This window comes from Rhinatrema bivittatum, chromosome 2 (genome assembly GCF_901001135.1).
Source record: "Rhinatrema bivittatum chromosome 2, aRhiBiv1.1, whole genome shotgun sequence".
Taxonomy (NCBI): Eukaryota; Metazoa; Chordata; class Amphibia; order Gymnophiona; family Rhinatrematidae; genus Rhinatrema; species Rhinatrema bivittatum.
Window position 1 is genome coordinate 623,992,195 of NC_042616.1, and position 21,485 is coordinate 624,013,679.

Genomic DNA, 21,485 nt, shown 5'->3' on the forward strand with positions numbered 1-21,485 from the left:
GGATAATTTAGGAAACTGCTGACCGGTAAGCCTTGTGCCTGTGCCAGGAAAAATGATTGAAACTATTATAAAGGACAACATGGCTGAACATATAGATAGTCAAAATTTAATGGGCAATCCAACACATTTTAGGGAATCCCAAAAAATGTAACCATGAATTTTCAGTATATATCACAATTCAAGAATCTTCATATTTTATTATACATTATAAAATTTAATGGGACAAGACTGTAAGAAAGTTGAGGAGTGCAGGGACTTGTCTGCTACAGGACACTTCCAATTTCCCTCCCACCTTACTTCACAATCCTACCCTTAAACATTAAGCCTTATGCTTCACTTTTGATGCAACTCCAACATTACTCTCTGCAATCAAATGGTTACCAACAAGGGCCCTGAACTTGGTGATCGGGTGAAACAGATAAGTATGGGAAAATAAGTGTAGGAGCTTGCTGGGCAGACTAGATGGGCCGTTTGGTCTTTTTCTGCCATCATTTCATTTCTATGTTTCTAAGTCAGGAAAAGACAACGTGTATTCTTCTCAGAAATAGACTTTATTTGTCAGATCTGGCAGGATTTAGCATTTAGAAAATAATTTCTGTCTCTAAAATCCTGGCCACTAAGCACCAGTTTTCCCTAAAGAAAGTTTGGTACCATGGATGGTAACATGACATAAACTTTAGCCTGTTTAATATATTAATACTTGTGGCTAACTTACCCCTGGTCCCAGCTTCAGGCGATATCCCTCTGTTTTATCTCTGAAGCAGATGTTGGCTGGAGGTCTGAAGAAGGTGGGCAGGGGAGAGGCTTGTTTCCTGGGCTTGGTACTGGCAGAGCATGCAGGCAGTCCTGGAAGGAGACTTGCTTCTGGATCTGGTACTTGCCAGGTTATCTGGGTTTGTTCTCGCCCCTCACCATCCCAGACTGTCAGTCTTTGCACTTGAGCAGGGTGTATCCTCTCTGGTCTCCTGCTCTGTCTCTTGGCCAAACCTAGTCTTCTCCCTCCTTGATAGCAGGGCTGTTGGTCTGCTTGAGGTTTCCTCTTTTTTTTTTCTTCTTTCAGGAATTTCTTCTCTGGTTTCTGGGTTTTTTCTCAGGATTCCCACTCAGGGTTAGCTTCTCCAGGGGTCCTTTGTTTTTTTTGGGTCTCGTTCCTCTTTTCTTCTTTGTTCCTCCTGTCTTATACTTTCCATCTGATAAATATGCATAATCATGTGGTGGATGGAGGGTCTTTGCCACATTGCAGGTCTTTTCTCCTGTCCCCATTTTCTTGGTGTGTGTGGGGGGGGGGGGGGGGGGGGGGGGAGGTCCTGCCATGTTGCAGGTCATGTTCCCCCTCCCCATTTCTTTGGAGGGAGAACTGCCACATCTGTATACCAAGCTGTGTGCCAGAGTGTTTTTCTCAGTCTCTGACTGCCCCCCCCCCCTTTCTTCTTCCAAGAGTGATGGTTTTTCTGACCTGTGGACTTGTCTTGGCTCATCCATGACTCCTGCCTATGGGCTTAAGTTGTTGCATTGTTTTTGTCTTTCTTTGCACAGGAACTGACAAACGGGCACATCTTAAAGTATCTTTCAGTGTATCAGGGCAAAGTCTCTTCTTTTTCCACTGAGACAGTGCTATTTTCTAGGGCATAGGTCCTAGTGTTTGGGGCTTGTCAGCAACTGGCCTGTATATTTCTTGGCTATTATGACTCATATTTGGTAATTCAGTGGTAACACATGAGATATCTCCCTATATTTCCCCCTTCTTAAGCTGGATGAGCCAGCAATGGAGCTTATCTCGCTTAAGCCTATCGGCTACTATGCAGGTCTCAGCTGTATGACATGTATGACCACCAATGATGACCTCATCAACATCAGGTATGAATAATGCAACAATAGTAGTAGTCATGGTACTTATAAGTAATCATAATAGTAATAGAATGGGAGTAATGCAACAATGTAAGCTCTCTTTTTTTAGATTTCACAGTTCAGTAGGTCATTTGCAACCTAGAGTGCCTATCAGCTTTGTCGACATCACATGTTGTGTGAAAGTCTACATTCACATTATTAATCCCCACACCAATCATATTCGTTTAGAAGAAAACCCTATGGTAATAAGACAGTCTATATACGCATAAAAAGTATTTCACCAGCCCCTGCGAGGGGGGTGAAACTCTGCCTGAGTCGGGCATATTGTGCATTGGACCTGCAAGGTTCCTTAATAAAGTTTTTCAACGGACATTTTTAGGCATCTATTTTGTGTGTTTCCCTGACCACCAATGATGACATCATCAACATCAGGTAGGAATAATGCAACAATAGTAGTAGTCATGGTACTTATAAGGAATCATAATAGTAATAGAATGAGAGTAATGCAACAATGTAATAGTAGGATAAAATTGAATAAAATCATGTTTCCTAGTGTGTAGCCAGATGGACTCAGGACCAATGGATATAGTGTACTCCTGATAGCAGATGGGAGACGGAGTCAGATTTCAAAGCTGACGTCAGCTTACATATACCCGTGCAGGAAGCTTAGCTCTTCAGCATTTCTCAGTCTAAGCACACACTAGAATAGTGTTAGAAAACTTACCTCTACAAGATGAGCCCCGCTGTCCTGTGGTGATACCTGAGGGTCCCTTCCCCAGTCGAGAATTCCTGAGGTGATTTCAAGCCTTGGTCCGGTAGCCGGTCCTGGCATGGACTTAGCCCCCAGGGTGGCTGAGAGGCAGCAGGTGCAGAATCGAGCACAGCAGTGAAGGTAATTCCCTCTCTCCCCGCAGCCGGAGACTGCCCGGCACGAGACTGGGAAACGCCGAGACCAGGTAAGGTAGAAACCTCTCTTAAAGTCTCCGGTCTCTGAGGCTCGATTTGCTGCACAGATCGTCCCTTCCAGCATTTGTTACATCGGGTTGAGCAGCCCTGTCTGGGCTAGACCTGATCCGGTATGAGGGTCCACAAGAGGAGACCCTCCGGGGGTTGCCATCTTTTCCGTGTGGTCGTCTGCGCCATTTCCTCCCCCCCCCCCCCCCCTTGATCGCCGTATTGCCTGCTCAACTGAGCCGTGCGCACAACCGACTTATGCGCACAGTGGCACACATAATGGTCCCGGGTGCATAGCGGCCTGCGTAAATGGCCCGAGCGCACAAATATTGCTGTGTGCATAGCGGCGTGCATATCTCAGCCAGGCGCACAAGTGGTGGCCTGCGTGCACATCTTTAGGCATTACGCACGCAATTCTTCGCGCACCCGGAGCGCTCTACCAAGCCTCCCAGTGCACATTCCTACGTGCACAGATGAGTTTTGAAGCTCACCACGAGCACAAACCATGGCACCGCCTGCCAAGAAGGCCATGGGACACGGCCTCTGCCCAGCCTGCCACCTGGAGTTGCGCAACCAGAAGTGGCCGCCTCCCTGTGCCAGCAGTGCGAAGAGGCTCAGGGGGAACCAAAGCAAGAGCCCTCACAACAAATAGAGGGATCAGGATCTACTAATGATAGTACCCCTGACCTCTGTATCTCCAGCTCTGCTCCTACACAGGAAGACACCTCCGGGGCCTCCACTATAACGCCCCCAGAATCAACATGGACCCAGGGAATTTTTCCTGAGTGGAATTCTTCAAAGGGCTTCAAACCTTTGTCCAAGCGCACTCAGTACCGACTGCGACCCAGTACCAGTTACCATTAGAAATGCAAGATGTTCCAAGCACCTCTCGGGCCCATCGAGCCATGCCTGTCCTAAGCAAGAGCCTCCCTACCAGGGGTACAGACACCTCGGAGGATGAGGCTAACTCCCTGGAGGCAGGAGAAATCCCCCCAGGGATGGAACCATACTGAACCATGCTGCGAATCTTCTCCAAAGATGAGTTACCAGCTCTCGTGTCCCAGACCCTGAAGATGCTGGACATTCCAGGCCTCGCGGGCAACCATAGCCCGCTGGATCAAAGAAGTAATCAAGGCAGCCTATGTAGAGGCAGGGAAGCCTCCACCTCTGTGAGTCAAGGCCCATTCAACAAGGGCCCAGGCAGTGCCCTGGGCAGAAACCAAGATGCTGTCACCTGCCAAGATCTGTCAGGTGGCGATGTGGTCCTCCATACACACCTTCTTCAGGTTCTACTGCCTGGATGTCCAGGCCCGGGAGGACACAACCTTTGCAAGGGCAGTACTAAGTGGGCCACAGGCAGCCTCCTGCCCTGTGCGGGAGTAGCTTTTGTACATCCCATTGGTCCTGAGTCCATCTGGTTACACGCTAGGAAATGGAGAAATTACTTATCTGATAATTTTGTTTTCCTTAGTGTAGACAGATGGACTCAGCATCCCACCCATGGCTGCCCCGGAATCCGGAAGACTCGGGTGACAAACACCGAGAACAAGACGAGCACGGTAAGCCAGGGATTACCCCTAGTTCAAGACACCCTAGTTGCCGGGTGTCGGCGTTATTCGGTTGAGTGCTCTGGCAGTTTCCAATTTGGAAATCAGTTGAACCAGTCCTAGTTAATCAAGTTAACCAAGTTAATCAACTTATTAGAGCACACATATATCCACAATTGCTTTTCAAGGAGAATACGGAAGAGCTAAGCTTCCTGCACAGGTATATGTAAGCTGATGTCAGCTTTGAAATCTGACTCTGTCTCCCATCTGCTATCAGGAGTACACTATACCCATTGGTCCTGAGTCCATCTGCTACACTAAGGAAAATGAAATTATCAGGTAAGTAGTTTCTCCATTATAATGAGGAAAGGCAAAAAGTATAATGAAGAAAAATAAATGGGTAATAGTAACAGGAAATATATATATAGGGAAGGTCTCCCTGTAAAGCTATTCCCTTGTGAAACCTCCCACCGCCCCATAACTCTGGAACTGTATGAGGTACCAGATAATAAGAGAGAGAGAGAGAACCTCCCACAGCCCCCCAGAGTTATGGGGGCTGTGGGAGGTTTCCCGAGGGAATAGCTTTACAGTTTCCCTGTGTTTGTCATATTAGGGCCTAACCTTTTGAAGAAGGCATAAGACAGTATATAGTCATGTTTGTAAAATGTCTTCATCTCTGGAATCATAATTGTAGTCAGCAAGTTCTATTCTGTCTTGGTCTACAAACAGTTCCACAGTGTGAGAGTGTTTATAGCCTAAAAGATATATCAGGTTTTCATCAAAGTTGATTTAATGGGCCCAAAACACATCTAAGGTTTCTACCTCTGTGGGAACCGGGTCTGGCTTTAGGTAGTATAAGGACACACCCCCTACAGTAATTATTGAGTTCTTAAGTAGTGTGACTAAAGAAACATTACTGGGTAAGGGAACCTTACTGGTAACATCATGCTTGTTAGAAATAGCAAGCGTTTTCAGAGTGGTGCTAACTAAACATCATTTACAACAGCATCCTTGGTTTTGGAGAATTCATCATACTTTCTCATGGTAATCTTACATTTCTCTCGGATGCTGTCTGAGTACAAACCACACAGAGCTTGTGTAGTATCCTTAAGGAAAGGCTTACTGGGACGTAACCAATGTAGGTCCTTTGTTGGCATAGGTCTTAATTAGGAACTAAATATTGCTGTGGGTTGTCGTTCTGATAGACTAGAAGGGCAGGGGCGTCTACATGCATGTATATGTCATTTGTCCAGGTACCTACATTAATTACTTGTTTCAATTGGGGAACATTCTCAGATAAAATGAAAGGCAAATTTAAAACATACGGAACCTCCATATTCTCAATGTCCTCATACAGAGGTATAGCACTACCTCTATGATAAGCAATCTGGACCTGGATAGGCTCAATGTTACTTCGGGTAATTTTAGCAAAATGATCTGTAATGACATCTGGAGAGACTAAATAGGTTGGAATCTGTCCTTTCATTAAATTACTCATGTAGCTCTCTAAACAAGTAATTAGTGAGCACTTGAATGGACTGGTTAAAAGTGTGGTCTTCACTCAGCATGGTTTTAATGGTGGTAATGTCATCTCTGTTATGCTCAGTTGTTTGAGAATGTAGGTTAACTAAGATGACAGTTACTTAGTGATTTACATTGAGAAGTTAACTGTTCTTGGTCTCATATCTGTTTAGAAATACTTTTCATATTGTCCTGCACCTCCTTAACAATGTTCTGTAAATTCTTTATGGAAACTGCATTGACAGTGGACATGGATGCACCAAAGAGGGAACCCAGGGCAGAAAAGATAATGGATCCAACAATTAGTCCAATAAACCTTTTAGGTCAGTCTAAGTATTTTCTAACAGGCTCCATCATAATTTTGCCCAATTGGCTAAGAATGTTCTGAACGTTCTGGGTAGCATATTTCAGGTGATCTATGAACCAAGCTTTAGTTGCAGGCCAATGCATGTTAGTGAGATTAAAATGTTTCTGGATGACACAGACTTTCTGGTGACAATATGGGACTGCATGATGAGGAAGCCAGGGGTAGCTTGCATCACAATGCCAGAGGAAGGATCAGGCTCGACCAGCTTGGCAGCTTCTATTCCTATCCCCAGCAGCACTAGGATGATCACCCTCAGGGATTGGCTCTTCATCTGAAAAATAGTAGAGAACTACTGTTTTATTGTTAATGTCAGTGTCACCGTGCATGGTAATTTGATCCACAAATTTACGAGGGTGACAAGGGCTGAGCTGATTAATGTGGACCCATTTAAGGACAACTTCACCATCAGGATTTGTCCTAATTTGAATAAGATATGCAACTGCTGAGACTTTATCCACATTGACAAAAGGTTCTTTCCAGTTAGGCAAAAATGTGCATTCTTTAGCTTTGTTTTTACTGTAATTACAGTAAAAGACACGTGTCTCCAATTTTATACTCTTTAGAGGTAGCTTTTAAATCATAATAGACTTTTGTACATCTGATATTTGTCTCTGAATTCTTTTGGGCAAAGGCAAAAGTATTTTGCAAATGTTCCCGCAGATGGGTAACATACTCATGTGCAGTTGTAGCACTAGCTCATTTAGGATCCTGTAAAGCAAATGCATAGGTAAGGTCATTTCTCTTCCTGTCATCTCAAATGGGGAGAGCCCCGTAGTACGGTATGGTGTGGCTTGGATAGCCATTAATACTAGGGGCAATTTGGCATCCCAGTCCTTACCTGATGTGGACACATACTTCTTTAGAATGCTGATTATGGTTTTCTGTGTTCTCGCCACTTGTCCTGATGACTGAGGGTGATATGATATGTGGAGCTTACTTTTCACACCCAACAGTTTCCTCTTATGTTTAATTACCTGTCCAGTAAAATGTGGGCCTTGGTCTGAGTCTACTTTCATAGGCAGACCCCAGCACCTGAATATGATATTCAAGAGTAGGGTAGCTGTGTTAGGGGCAGGATGCACTCTACTGACTTAGTAAACAGGCAGGTCACTGTGAGCATATATGTTCCCTCTAGAGGATCTGAACAGGCCCGACTCAATTTATTTGAATATCAGACCAGGGCATGATAATGTTTCTGGTCTGTAAGTGCGTGCTGTGTGCGGGTGACATGGGCTGGAACCTGCAGCAGGTGAGACTACCTTTTATGTATGATTTCACATCGTGGTACATGTGTGGCCAATAGGCTACTTGTTTCAGGGCATCATAAGTGATCTGATCACCCTGGTGTCCAGCACATGACTCATCATGGGCATACTGTAGCATGATCCCTCCTATGGAGCTACAAGACTACCCATTGTGTGATTCCCTTCTTACTAGTCCTTATCAGTAAATCTTTTACTATCTGAAACTGATTTCTGGAAGCATAGAGGAGTCTTAACTCCTCATCTGTCTGACAATCTGCTTCGATGAGGGATTTTTGCATCAGGAGCTTAAATGAAGGCATAGAACTTTCCCAGAGTAGGATCTCCTTTCTGGGCATTCACTAGGTCAAAGGTGGGCATTTCACTATCCCATTAGGGTGTGGGGATAGCAGCCTGCTTAGCTTGATGCCTGGTGACTTGTCACTTCTACTGTGGGAGATTCTGTCATTTTCCAGAGCCTATCTGATGTGGCACCCTCCTTGACAAGTTGGTCTGCAAGGTCATTGCCTGCCTTGACAGTACCTATGACTTTAGAATGACCTTTTAACTTTTTCCAGTAGACTCATTTCTTTTTCTTGCACTAACTGATCTAAGGTGAGAATCAATTTGCGGTGTTAGACGGCTTTCTTTTTAGAATTGAGCATTTTGATTCGCTTTCCAGTTAGGCAGATGTGTCATGAAGTTAACTCTAAATAAGATGAGATTGTTGGTGCAATAAACAATTCATAAACAAAAAACCTTGCACCTAATTACACATTGTACACACTCAAAATTATCTGTTATATTTGTTTATTTAATTTAAAGGAGAAAAAGACTTCAGATGCCAAATATAACTCTTCCATCTCCCCTCGTAGTCCCCCCCCCCCCTCCAGGGGACTGCCCTCTCCTTATATTAAGGAGACTACCATTGTAAATTATAAATTGTATTCTCTGGTTATGACTTTCTTGTTTTGTCTATCCTTCCTACTGCCTATTTATTTTACCCCCCGCCCAGTTACATTCTCCTTGTTGAAATGTATTTTCCAAGCTTTAAGTTATTATGTGAACCGGTATGATGTACCCACTAATGCCGGTATATAAAAGTTTCTAAATAAATAAATAAACCATCACTTCATTTGGCAAAGGGCAAAATCATTAACAAAAAACTACCTCTCATTTTATTTAGTGATGCTGTGCGTATCCTCCTTCATTCAATAAATATCTTCTTTGTCCATATAAATTGATAATTTTTAAATAAAATGTGGAAGCTGTGCAATTCAATTCTTCAAATGGAGCCCTCAACTCAACTTTAAAGCAAAATTACTTAGCTTGTTCTTGGTCAATCAGCTTCTGTTGTCAAAACAGATTTCCAAAAAATCATTGGATTTTTCAATGTTTGTTTGTTTGTTTATTTATATAACATTTTTATATACCGCAATTCATGTAGCAAAGTTACATATCATTTCGGTTTACATTAAAACAATAACAAGCATGTAAGAATGCAATTACATTAAAACAGGGGAGTGAACTAGGATAAGAGAGAACAGGGTAAACAAACCATAATTTATAAAATAATAGTTATATTGTGAATCTTTTGAAAGATTGGCTGTAGCTCTGGGAGAGAATTAGATTAATAAATTATACGGACTATGGATCATTTATTTTTGATGAGGGAGAGAGATGTTACTCTAGTCTGTTTGAAAAACTTTCCACCTGGCCAGCCTTTCACCATCATCTGCTGCTTCAGGGAATATAATTTATATCCCACAGCTTCCAAAAACTTCCATAGTTGCAATGCTTTAGCTTTCAAAAAGGCGCATCTGTGGCAATCGCCTACTAACTTAAGTTATGTCTGACATTGTCAGAATCTGTGCAGATTGCAATGGTCTGTAAACCATGCTGTATAGCCGTTTGCACAGCTATCAGTGCTGCGGTGAGCTCTGCATACTGATTTGATTTGGATTCCAGAGCATAGCTGATGGAACCGCAGGGGTGATTCTCCTCCCATGTTATTCCTACTCCGGCTACTAATTCGTGGTCACTATCCCTGTGGAATGCACAAACGTCAACATAGGCTGTAGGAAAGCGGTTGCACGTTTCTTCGTCATTGTCATAATGTCTAGGTCTCAGGTTCCGAGATCAACTCCGGTTCTTCTTCAGCAATGCAATTGTAATTTGGCTGAATTTTGAGCCACAATGCTTTTATGTCTTTGGGTATATCGCACTTCAAATGGCCAACCTTGAAGAGCGAGTGTCCAGGAAGCGATTTTGCTGCTGGAGACCTGACTAGCTTTGATTCGGTCACTGGCTAAAAAATGTATGGACTGATGTCAAGTCTGTACTATTAGTTTCTCCCCTTGCACATAGCTTCTGAAGTGTTGAAGAGCCTATACTGTGGTTAGCAGGGATTTCTCACACTCCGAATATTTCTTTTCTACCTCTGTCAGAGCTTTACTGTCATATGCAATGACCTGCTGGTTGATATCATATTTCTGGTACAAGACACCACTCTTCTATTGTGGAGTGAAGGCTAATTCTAGGAAGAAGCTCCACCCACTTTCTGGATAAACAAGACACAGACCTTTACCCAGGATCCCTTTCAACTCACCCATGGCTGCTTGCTGCTCAGATCCCCAGTGCCAGATTTCATCCTTCCTCAGGAGTTTTACCAGAGGCTGTGTGATCTCGGCTTACTGGTCCATGAACTGTCGTGAGTAATTGCATATTCCCAGGAAAGAACGTAACTTTGTCAGAGTGATGGACGTTTTTATTTTTTGTGAGGCTTCTATTCTTTTCTTTTGTGGGCATAATCCCTCTGCTGAGACTTATTGCACCACTGTCCTTTTGAAAGAGACAGTTTAGCTCCCACCTCCTGCAGCTAGGCCAAGATATGATCATTCTCTTTCAAATGCTCTGTAAGTTGGTATTCTCAATTAGGATGCCTGATCCAACTATGCTAACTACTTTAACCATATCCTCTGACAATGAATGCCAGTGCTTAATTGTGTGTTGCGTGAAAAAGAATTTTGTTTTGAATGTGCTTTAGTAACTTCGGGAGCTTCGAAACACGACCAGTGTTGGGACTTGTGTTTTTTAGAATATGAAAACACGATAAAAATGCTAAGTGTTTTTGTCTTTGGTTTTTCTGGTTTCATCCATATGGGCATTTAAAATATACTTTTTTGAGTCAAAACACATGTTAAATAAATTTGACACACAAAATTTAAATGAAAAATGTTTTGTGAACTTTAACTAAAAGCTGTTCTATCTCCTTTATGAAGGTTAGCACCAGCAGCTCTGTTCCACCCTGGTTAAAGTAGATATCTCCTGTTGGAATAGGCTCCCCCTTCCCCAAACTGTCCAGTTCCTAACAAAGCTAAAACCCTTTTCCCTGCATTATCGTTTCATCCACACATTGAGACTCTGGACTTCTACCTGCTTCTGGAGTCTGGTGTATGGAACGGAGCAATTTAGAAAATGCTACCCTGGGGGGTTCTGGATTTCAACTTTCTTCCTAAGAGTATAAATTTATTTATTTATTTATTTAATATATTTCTATACCGGACTTCATGAATGGAATTCACATCAGGCCGGTTTACATGGAACTTAGGGGATTAACAAGTGTAACCAAACAAGAAGGCCGAAACAAGCAAAGTTACATATAACAAGGGGATTGAACTTGGGGGCTATAGTAGCCAGGAAGTAGACAGAGCGGAATTAACAACATATAAATAATATATGACTGGTTAAGAGATTAGTAAACATCCCATTCCTTGGGCTGAGTCTGACATGACATTTTGACTTAGGGGAAGGCTTGGAGGAAAAGCCACGTCTTAAGTTTTCTTCAAAAGGTAAGAAGGCAGGGTTCCAGTCTTAGGTCAGTCGGTAGTCTGTTCCAGAGGACAGGGCCTGCTGTGGAGAAGGAACGTTCTTTGGTGGATTTTAGATGGGTGGATTTAGTAGGTGGGACTTGAAGGGTTCCTTTAAATGCTTCTCTGATGGGTCTTTCCGAAGAGCGGTGTTTGAAAGGGGTCTGAAGGTCTAGTGTGAGCTGTTTGTGGATGGATTTGTGGATTATAGTGAGTGCTTTATGTAGAATTCTGTATTTTATTGGCAGCCAGTGTAGGTTTCGGAGGATGGGGGTGATGTGAGCACGTCGGTTGGTGTTGGTTAAGATTCTGGCTGCTGCGTTCTGGAGCATTTGTAGAGGTTTTGTGGCTGAGATGGGGAGCCCCAGGAGTAAAGCATTACAGTAGTCAGTTTTCGAGAATAACGTAGATTGAAGGATGGTTCTGAAGTCCTGGAAGTGGAAAAGGGGTTTGATTCTTTTTAGAACTTGAAGCTTATAGAAACAGTCCTTGGTGATATTATTAATTGATTTCTTTAAATTCAGATGATTGTCTAGTATAACTCCTAAATCTCTTGTTTGAGAAATCTGTGGGTCCAGAGCTGTAATATCGGTGTTGGTCGAGTGTTCAGGGGAGATAAGAAGGATTTCCGTCTTGGATGCGTTTAGAACCAGGTTCAGGTTAGAGAGGAGGCTTTTTATGGACTTCAGGCAATTTTCCCAGTAGTCAAGCGTTTTTGGCAGGGATTCTTTTATGGGGATCAATATCTGAACATCATCTGCATAGAGGTAGTGTGCTAATTTTAGGTTTGTGAGCAGATGGCAGAGGGGCAGTAAGTAGATATTGAAGAGGGTCGGGGATAAAGAAGAGCCTTGTGGGACGCCTAGCGTTGATTTATAACTTGGTGATTCTCTGTTGACTGTAACCTTGTAGCTTCTATTGTTGAGGAAAGAGTTGAACCAGCTGAGGGCGAGTCCAGTGATTCCAATGTCTGATAGACGGTTTAGTTGAATGGCATGGTTTACCGTATCGAAAGCTGCTGAGATATCTAGGAGGACCAGTAAGTATGAAAGCCCTTTGTCAAGACCCAAGAGGATGTGGTCTGATAGGGAGATGAGAAGGGTTTCTGTACTGGAGGATTTCCGGAAACCGTACTGTGAAGGGTATAGTATTTTATGTTCCTCAAGGTAGAGAGTTGTGTGTTCACAACTTTCTCTGTGAGCTTCGCTAGAAACAGAAGGTTGGATATGGGTCTGAAATTGGAGAGTTCTTTTGTATCCAGGTTGGGTTTCTTCAAGAGGGGTTTGAGAGATGCAGTTTTTAGCTCATCTGGGTAGATTCCTTGGGCTAGGGAACAGTTTATGATGTTAGTCAGTGCTCTAGAGATGGTGCTGGGGGTGAGGAGCAGAAGTTTGGTAGGGATGTGGTCCGTCGGATGGCTGGAAGGTTTCATTTTCTTAAGGGTGGATTCTATCTCCAGGGTGGTAGTGGGTTCGAAGGAGTCGAGGGTGGCTCTAGGGTGATGGGTGGGATTAGAGTTTAGGGCTGGGGGCATTGGGTTAGTGGGGAGAAGTGCAAGTATGTTTGTAATTTTATCCTGAATGAAGCGTGCTAGTTCATTGGCTTTTGATTGAGCCTGTTCATCAGGGATGGTGGGGGCAGAGGGTTTTGTGAGTTGGGATACGAAGGAAAACAGAGCCCTGGCATCATATTGTATATCGTGGATTCTGCTTGCATAGAATTCTTTTTTTGTCTGTAGAAGAGAGATCTTGTAGAGATGGAGGGTACGTTTGTAATCCGATAGTGTTGTGGTGTTGGGGTTATTACGCCATAAGCCTTCTTTGTGTCTGAGGTCTAGCTTCATCCGTTTAAGTTCTGGGGAGAACCAGGGTTGTTTCTTTTTTTTGTGACCAATTGATGGTTTTCGTCATTTTAGGGCAGAGTTTATTGGCTATTGATTCCGTGATACTGCTCCAAGAGAGAAGGGCCGAGTTGGGGTTGGAGATATCCAGATTAGGAAGATCTTTAGTTAGATGTTCACTAAGAGTGTCAGAGGGACATACTTTCCGGAAGTGGATGGTAGAGTGAGGTTGAGATTCAATAGGATTTACTTTAGTAGTGAGAGTAGTTGATATCAGGGAGTGGTCCGACCAAGGTACAGGGGTGCAGTCTGGGGAATTATTGTAAGACAGGTTTGAGTTAATGAAAATGAGATCAAGCGTGTGTCCTGCTTTGTGGGTTGGTTTATTGATGATTTGTTCAAAACCCATGGCTCTGAGAGTGGAGAGGAAGGATTCACAGTTAGGAGAGAGTGGTGAGGCGTCAACATGAAGATTGAAATCCCCCAATATCATAGCCGGTGAGTCTGTATTGATGTATTTGGTGATAGTTTCTATGAGAGGGGAGGCTTCGGTGTCGAGTATACCTGGTGGAGCGTAAACCAGAAGAATTTGGATATGTTTTGACTTGAACAGACCTAGTTCCAGTTTTTTTGTGGAGGTCTTGACTGGTTGCTGTGTGAGATGGAGTTCTTTCTTGGTGGCTAGTAGAAGCCCTCCTCCTTTTTTTTTGTGTCTTGGGATTGAGAAGAAGTCGTAGAGGCGTATCGGTAGTTGGTTTATCAGGGGAGTGTCAGAGCTTTTTAACCAGGTTTCTGTGATGGCACAGACGTCTGGTTTGGAATCTAGTAGGTAGTCATTGAGGATGTGGGGTTTTTTTGTGAGGGACTGGGTGTTGAAGAGTGTCAGAGAAAATAATGTGAGTCCTAATAGCTGGGTGAGAGGTGAAATCATGATGGGGATGAGTGATCTCTTGGTGTGGCTCAAGGGTCGTTGTAGAAGTCTCAGGTTGTGAGAGTGGTGACTATGAATGACGGGGATGGGGTAGGTTAGCATATTGACTCCGCAGATGATGTAGGAAATGAAGGTTGTTGTGAGGGAGAGATGAAGATAGTGGTTTTTGATACTCCTGTATTGAGTTGTTCTCAGAGATGATTGTTGGTGCTTGGATGAGAGAGCTAGAAATTTCTTATGTATAAAGAGTTATTAGGGGTAGTTGATGAGAGTTTGTTTGTTTGTCTGTCTGATGTGATTGAATGGAGTTTGAGCTGGTGGTCTGTGGGGTGGTCCGTTGAGTGCTGGTCTGTGAGTCCGTTGGGTGGTCTGTGAGTCCGATGGGTGCTGGTCTGTGGGTCCGATGGGTGCTGGTCTGTGGGGTGAGTCCGTTGGATGCTGATCTGTGAGTCCGTTGGGTGCTGGTCTGTGCTGGTCTGTGAGTCCGTTGGGTGCTGGTCTGTGAGTCCGATGGGTGCTGGTCTGTGAGTCCTATGGGTGCTGGTCTGTGGGTCCGATGGGTGCTGGTCTGTGGGTCCGTTGGGTGCTGGTCTGTGGGGTGATTCCGTTGGGTGCTGGTCTGTGAGTCCGATGGATGCTGGTCTGTGGGGTGAGTCCGTTGGGTGCTGATCTGTGAGTCTATTGTGTGTTGGTCTATGGGGTGAGTCCGTTGAGTGCTGGACTGTGGGGTGCGTCCGCTGAGAGAGTCTGCTAGGTATTGCTCAGCTGAGAGAAGGAGCGAGGAAGAATGAAGGTGGAGTGGTTGATTGATGGTGAGTTGAGGGGTGGCTAAGTCTGGGTGTAAGACTGTGCTGCCGGTTGAAAAAGGTAGGTGCTTTGTTTGGTGTTGCTCCGGTGAGCACGAAGGGGCGCACAAAGGGGCAGGCCCCTTTGTCGCGCTCCTTAGGCGCGCGACGCCTAGCACCCTCGAGCCCTTTAAAGGGCTCCGGGCGCCTGGCTGTCGTCGGCTTGGGGGCGGGCTTACCGCAGCGATTTCTTTCTTTTTAGTTAGAATCAGTTCCTGCCTGCTCGGGGATTCTGGCGCAGAGTGGCTGCTCTCCCTGCCTCAGGTCCACCTCCCCTGACCCCGACTGGTCAGCGCGGGGCGGGCCGACCTGGGTTGCAGCGAGCAGGGAGAGCCGGAAGCGAAAAGGGCGAGTCTCTCCCCGTCAAGCCCTTTAAAGGGCTCCAGGTGCCTGGCTGACGTCGGCTTGGGGGCGGGCTTACTGCGGAGATTTCTTTCTTTTTAGTTAGAATCAGTTCCTGCCTGCTCGGGGATTCCGGCGCGGAGTGGCTGCTCTCCCTGCCTTAGGTCCACCTCCCCTGACCCCAACGGGTCAGCGTCGAGAGCGCGGGGAGGGCCGACCTGGGTTGCAGCGAGCAGGGAGAGCCGGAAGCGAAAAGAAGCGAAAATTTGGCTTCCAGCTCCTCCCACACCTTCCTATGGCGGTGGTGCCTTCATATACCATGACAGGTGGCTTCCCCCTCACTGTCTAAAATTTTATCTAGGTGACATGAGGTCCACCTTCCCACCAGGTAGACAAGTTATCCTCATGTCTACCAGCCACCCAGCTATTTACATTCCTAATAATCAAATAACTATGGCTGATCTAGCCCTTCCCTTCTGGGCATCAGCCATTGAAGACTCATCCTCATTCAAGAGGATAATGCATCACTTGGAGAACATGTTCTTGCTACAGGATCACTTCCTGCTACACCAGGGTGATGCTGTCATGGGAGACAAGCAAATAAGAGCCCAAGAAAACAGAAGACAAATGAAGTTTGGGGCTGATGTGTGAGGAAAGAGGAATAGGTAAAGGACAGAAAATAGGGTGAAGAAGCAAAGTGGGATGTGGACAGTCTAGCTATGAGACAGAGTAGGACATGGAGAGCATGTTGTCATTGTGATGACTGGGAAGCAAGGAAATATTCAAAACATGATCTGGGAGCATGTAGATATAGTTTAGGGTATAGATCAGTCATTATGCAAAAATTGATCGAGGAGTTTGTGTCTTGGAGAGTGTCAAGCTCAGAGGAAATTTCACATCGTGTCTCAAAAAGTACTAAAGCCAGTTGAGAAGACTGTCAAAGTCGCTGTCTCAGGGTATCAGGCCAGAAGGGGAATCTGGGTCTCAAGGTATTACAAAGTGAGAGGAGTGGTAATACCTTGGACAAAACAAGGGTGGGTGCAGCATAAGCATATCAAAGACTGCCATAGCTAGTGGAAGTCAGTGTGTCTCCAGGAGAGTCAGATGAAATGGTAAGGTGGTGTTTTGGAGAAAGCAAGGGTCAGTATATGGGCATGTTAAATGTTATCAAAGCCAATGGGAAGGCAAAGGATCTTATTCAAGAAATAATTACATCTCCCACATTACAATCTGTTGCCAATATCATTATGTAACACTTTTCACCTAAACTAGAGAATTATAATATACTAGCTCACACCACAATAGAAAAAAAACAAGTCTATCTTGTTTGCATATGACAGATTGGTAAAAAAAATAAGAGTCCAGAATTGCATAGTAACTTAAAAGAAGATTTTATGATTGATCTGCATGTGTGTTTTACAGTTACTTCGGTGGACAGAAGAGGTATGTGTGTGTTTTTACAGAGATCCTAATTCCCTGTACATACCAGGATCAGTCCAGACCGTGGGTTATGTCCCCCTTCCAGCAGATGGAGTCAGAGCAAAAACTGAGAGGGCGGTCCCTCATAACTGGTGCACCCTCTGTAAACCTTCAGTATTTCTCTGACTACAGCAGATGGCAGTTGCACCTTCGGTTCCCCAGTTCATTTAGTGGATAGTTTAAAGAATTTCTTTATTCTTTGTTTTCCTCTAATTCTTTCCTTGGATGGATCATAGTTATAAAGTTTAAAAAAAAAAAAAAAAAAAAAAAAGCCTGTGTTCAGCTTCTCTGGAGACTTGCAGGCAGAACTTTGTTTTCAGTGACAGATCTGTCTTGTACATTCCTTCTTATGTTAATATGTTGTATTTGTGGTAAGTGTTTACTTATTTCTTACAGCCAGTATTTCAGCTGCCTTAGGGGTGAATGTTGGTGGTCCAACCTGTCCCCCACAACCCCCTGAGATGCCATTTCTTCCTCGGAGCGGCCTAACAGTTGCAGAGACATGCCATTCCTCTGACTGAACAGGAGAGCGGGTCGTTTCTGACAGGTGGCAGCGCTGAATTTCTTGTTCCTGTGAGGAGCTGGATGCAGGGGGAGGGGTGGTCCAGTCCCTTCCCCGTGGAGACCCCAGAGAAGTCTCATACCTTAGGGGGTCTAATTAGAGAAGTAAAATTAGTCTGTCACTTTAGGCTGTCTGGAGGGGAAAAGGAAAAAGGAAAGGCGTTTACTTTTTATTAATCAATACTCTGTACAAGGACCGGCAGCTTATGGGGGTAGAAGCAGAGAGCAGTTCTCTCTCCTGCTCACAGCAGCCAGGCACAGAAGGATTTTGCCATTCCTGCGGCAACTCACCCCCCTCCTGATGCCTCGATTGCCATTTTGTATCCACATGTGGAGAACCAGCCTGCTGCACCTGTTTCTTTGCCAGATGGGGGAAGGGAATTTTCATTTTCCTACTGATGTACCTTTATTACACTTAATTTAAGCCCTGTGCAACCGACTGACCTAGAGCCTGCCTCTCCTCCCGATGCGGCCACTCCCCCAGGGGGACCTTAAAGAGACAGCAGGCCTTTTCTTCTAAGTTTGTGATTTTAATGCACAAAGCTCTTTTTAGAAGCGGAGGCTGAATGGCAGGAGGAGGGACTTATACCAGCAAAGATCCCCAGGCCATCAGGGGTGTTGGATCCCTCTAGGGGACAGTCAAGATGGACAGCTGTTAATTCCTTGGGGTCTTTAGCTCCTAATCTGCTGGACCCTGGGTCACAGGACCTTCTCCTTGGGGATGCAGACGGGGACATTGATGGGTCTGCCCCAGACGAGTTGGACCAGATCATTAAATTGCTTGGAAAGAATAAGGTGCATAAATTGCCGGAAGATCGTCACTATGCGGACCCGGTTCAGAGGCCAACAGCGTTGTCGTCAGACTAGACCGGTGCCTCACAGGACTCCCTCTTCATGGTCGCAGTCCAGGTCTCATTTCTTTCGAGGCTGGAGACTGGCTCAGAACTCCTCTATGCACGGAGTTTTCTGCTAGATCTACCCAATGAAACATTGCCGGTCCACTCTTCAGTTCCCAGGATAGGAGGACATCTTTCCCTCTTCTACGAGGAGTGGATCAAAATCACCTCAGACCGGTGGGTCTTGGATATTCTACTGCACAGTTATGCTTTAGAATTTGCTTGACTTCTCAGAGACAGGTTTGTCTTCTTTCCGTGCGGTCTCATCAAACAGTGCGCAGTGCGACAAACACTGGATCGGCTCCTGGATTTGGGTGCCATTCTCCCGGTGCCGGTACCAGAACAAGGGTTCGGCCATTATTCCGTCTACTTCGTAGCCCCAAAATGGTCAACAGGACTCTCAAGATACCACACTTCAGGATGGAAACCCTGCGCTCAGTGATTGCCGCGGTACACCGGGGAGAGTTCCTCACGTCCTTGGACTTGACGGAGGCTTATCTTCATATCCACATCCTGTAGGAGCATCAGCGCTTCCTCCGCTTCACGATTTTAGGGCAGCATTTCCAGTTCTAGGCCCTGCCATTTGGCCTGGCGACTGTTCCTCGCCAAAGTTATGGTGGCGGTGGCCCTACGGAGGGAAGGGATTCTGGTCCATCCCTATTTGGACGACTGGCTCATCCAGGCGAAGTCCACGGATTTGTGCCAGCATCAATGGAGAGGATATTACTTCTCCTCCAGTCGTTAGGCTGCATCGTCAATTTTCCCAAGAGCAGCCTCACTCCGGCGCAGTACTCGTCTTTTTGGGAGCTCATTTTGGCACCAAAGTGATGTTTGGATCAGGCCCAGTCTCTCCTCTCTCAGGTTCAGTGCTTTCGGAACCTCTGACTTCCCATTGCTTGGGACTATCTCCAGGTGCTGGGCTCCATGGCCTCCACTATAGATGTAGTGTCTTTGGCGTTTCCCACATGCGACCCTTGCAAAGAGCATTACTCTCCCGTTGGAAGTCGGTGTTTTGGGAATTTCAGACTCTTCTGCCGCTTTCATCTCTAGCCAAGGACAGCCTGACCTGGTGGCTCAATCTGGATCACTTGCTAAGAGTGGTGGACCTAGATGTTCCCCAGTGGGTGATCATTACGACAGACGCCTTTCTCACTGGCTGGGGGGCTGTGTTCAGACGCCAATCGACGCAGAGGCAGTGGACGCCAGTTCAGTCAGCATGGCCCATCTGGAGAGCTTTCTGCCTCTAGTCCAAGGCCGAGCAGTCCAAATCCTCTTCAACTACGCAACGACAGGGGCATACATCATCAGGGAGGGACAAGGAGTCTCCATGTCGCTCAGGAGACTAACAAGCTAATGCTGTGGGCGGAACTCCATTTGTCCCATCTGGCGGCGTCTCACATTGCAGGCGTACGCAATGTTCAAGCGGACTTCTTAAGTCGCTAACACTTAGATCCCGGGGAGAGAAAGCTGTCCCAGGAAGCAGTGTCACTCCTCTTCACGCGATGGGGGAATCCCCATCTCGATCTGATGGCCACTCAAAGGAATGCGAAGGCTCCGCGCTTCTTCAGTCACAGAAGAAGAACAAGGCGCAGAGGGCGTTGATGCCTTAGTTCTCCCGTGGCCGCAGGACCTCCTGCTCTACGTCTTTCTGCCTTGGCCCCTAGTGGGAAAGGTGCTCCAAAGAATACAGCCATCAGGGGCCCATGATCCTGGTAGCTCCGGAATGGCCTCGACAGCCGTGGTTTGCAGACTCTGTCAACCCTAGCGGTGGACGGCCCGCTTCGACTGAGACATCTGCTGAACCTTCTTCGACAGGGCCTGGTATTTTTTGACCAGGGAGATCGCTTCTGTCTAGCAGCCTGGCTTTTAAGCGGCACCGGCTGAGAAGAGGAGGGTACCCAGAGGCTGTTATTTTTATTTATTTATTTATTTTATTTAAGGGTTGGGAAACATCACCTCTGTTTATCTCCACTCTTCTCAAGGCTAGGAAGTCTTCCACCTCCATGTCCTATGTCTGGGTCTGGAAAGTTTCTGAGTCTTGGTGCCAGTCTCCACGTCATGCAACAATACCCCAGATCTTATCTTTCTTGCAGTGAGGTCTGGAGATGGGATTAGCCTATAATTCCCTCAGAGTACAGGTGGTATCCCTTGGTGCCCTCCATCATCAGGATGGAACTACTCTTTCATCGCACCCTGACATAGCCTGGTCCTTAAAGGGAGTAAAGCATGTGAAGCCACCGATACGCAATTTAGGTCCTTCGTGGAGCTTGAATTTGGTCCTCTGAATTCTAGGCGGTCCACTGTTTGAATCTCTGAAGAGAGCTACCCTCAAGGACCTCACTCTCAGGACAGTATTCCTGGTGTCTATCTGTTCCACTCGCAGAATTTCAGAGCTTCAAGCCTTGTCATATAGAGAGCCTTATCTACACTTCACGGATTCAGGGGTATCCTTGTGTACCGTACCATCTTTTCTACCAAAGGTGGTCTCATTCTTTCATTTGAATCAGTTGGTGGAGCTGCCGTCCTTCCAGGATGAGGATTCCAGAAAGCTTAGATGCCTCGATGTCAAGTGCGTCCTCCTTTGATGTCTGGAGGCTACCAATGCTTCCGTTTATCGGATCACCTCTTGTACTCTGGAGTGGTCCCCAGAAGGGAAACCAGGCTTCTAAAACCGCCATTGCCTACTGGCTAAAGGAAGCAATTTCTATGGCGTCCACCGCCAGATGGTATAAAGGCTCATTCTCTCCGAGCTCAAGCAGCCTCCTGGACAGAAAGCCGAGCAGCCTCTCCGCAGGAGATTTGCAGAGCGGCTACCTGGAAGTCGTTACACACATTCGCGCGTCACTATCACTTGAATCTTCAACACCGATCATGGGCTCCTTTGGGGCTCAGGTCATTTGAGCTAGGCTATCAGTGGCCCACCCTACTTAGGGAAGCTTTGGTACATCCCATGGTCTGGACTGATCCTGGTACGTACAGGGAAAAGAAAATTATTCCTTACCTTCTCATTTTCGTTCCTGTAGTACCATGGATCAGTCCAGACGCCCACCCTATGGATTGTTGGGGGTTCTTTGGGATAATCTTTCAGCTCCACTGTGTAATTATGGGACTGATTAAGAGTTCAGGTTGCAAGTTTTTTGCTTAGACTTGTTTACAGTTGATATTCAATTTTGTATTGATTCATGATATTCAATTTGTATTGATCCATCCAAGGTGTTTTTCCTTATTGCTTGGATATTCTTAA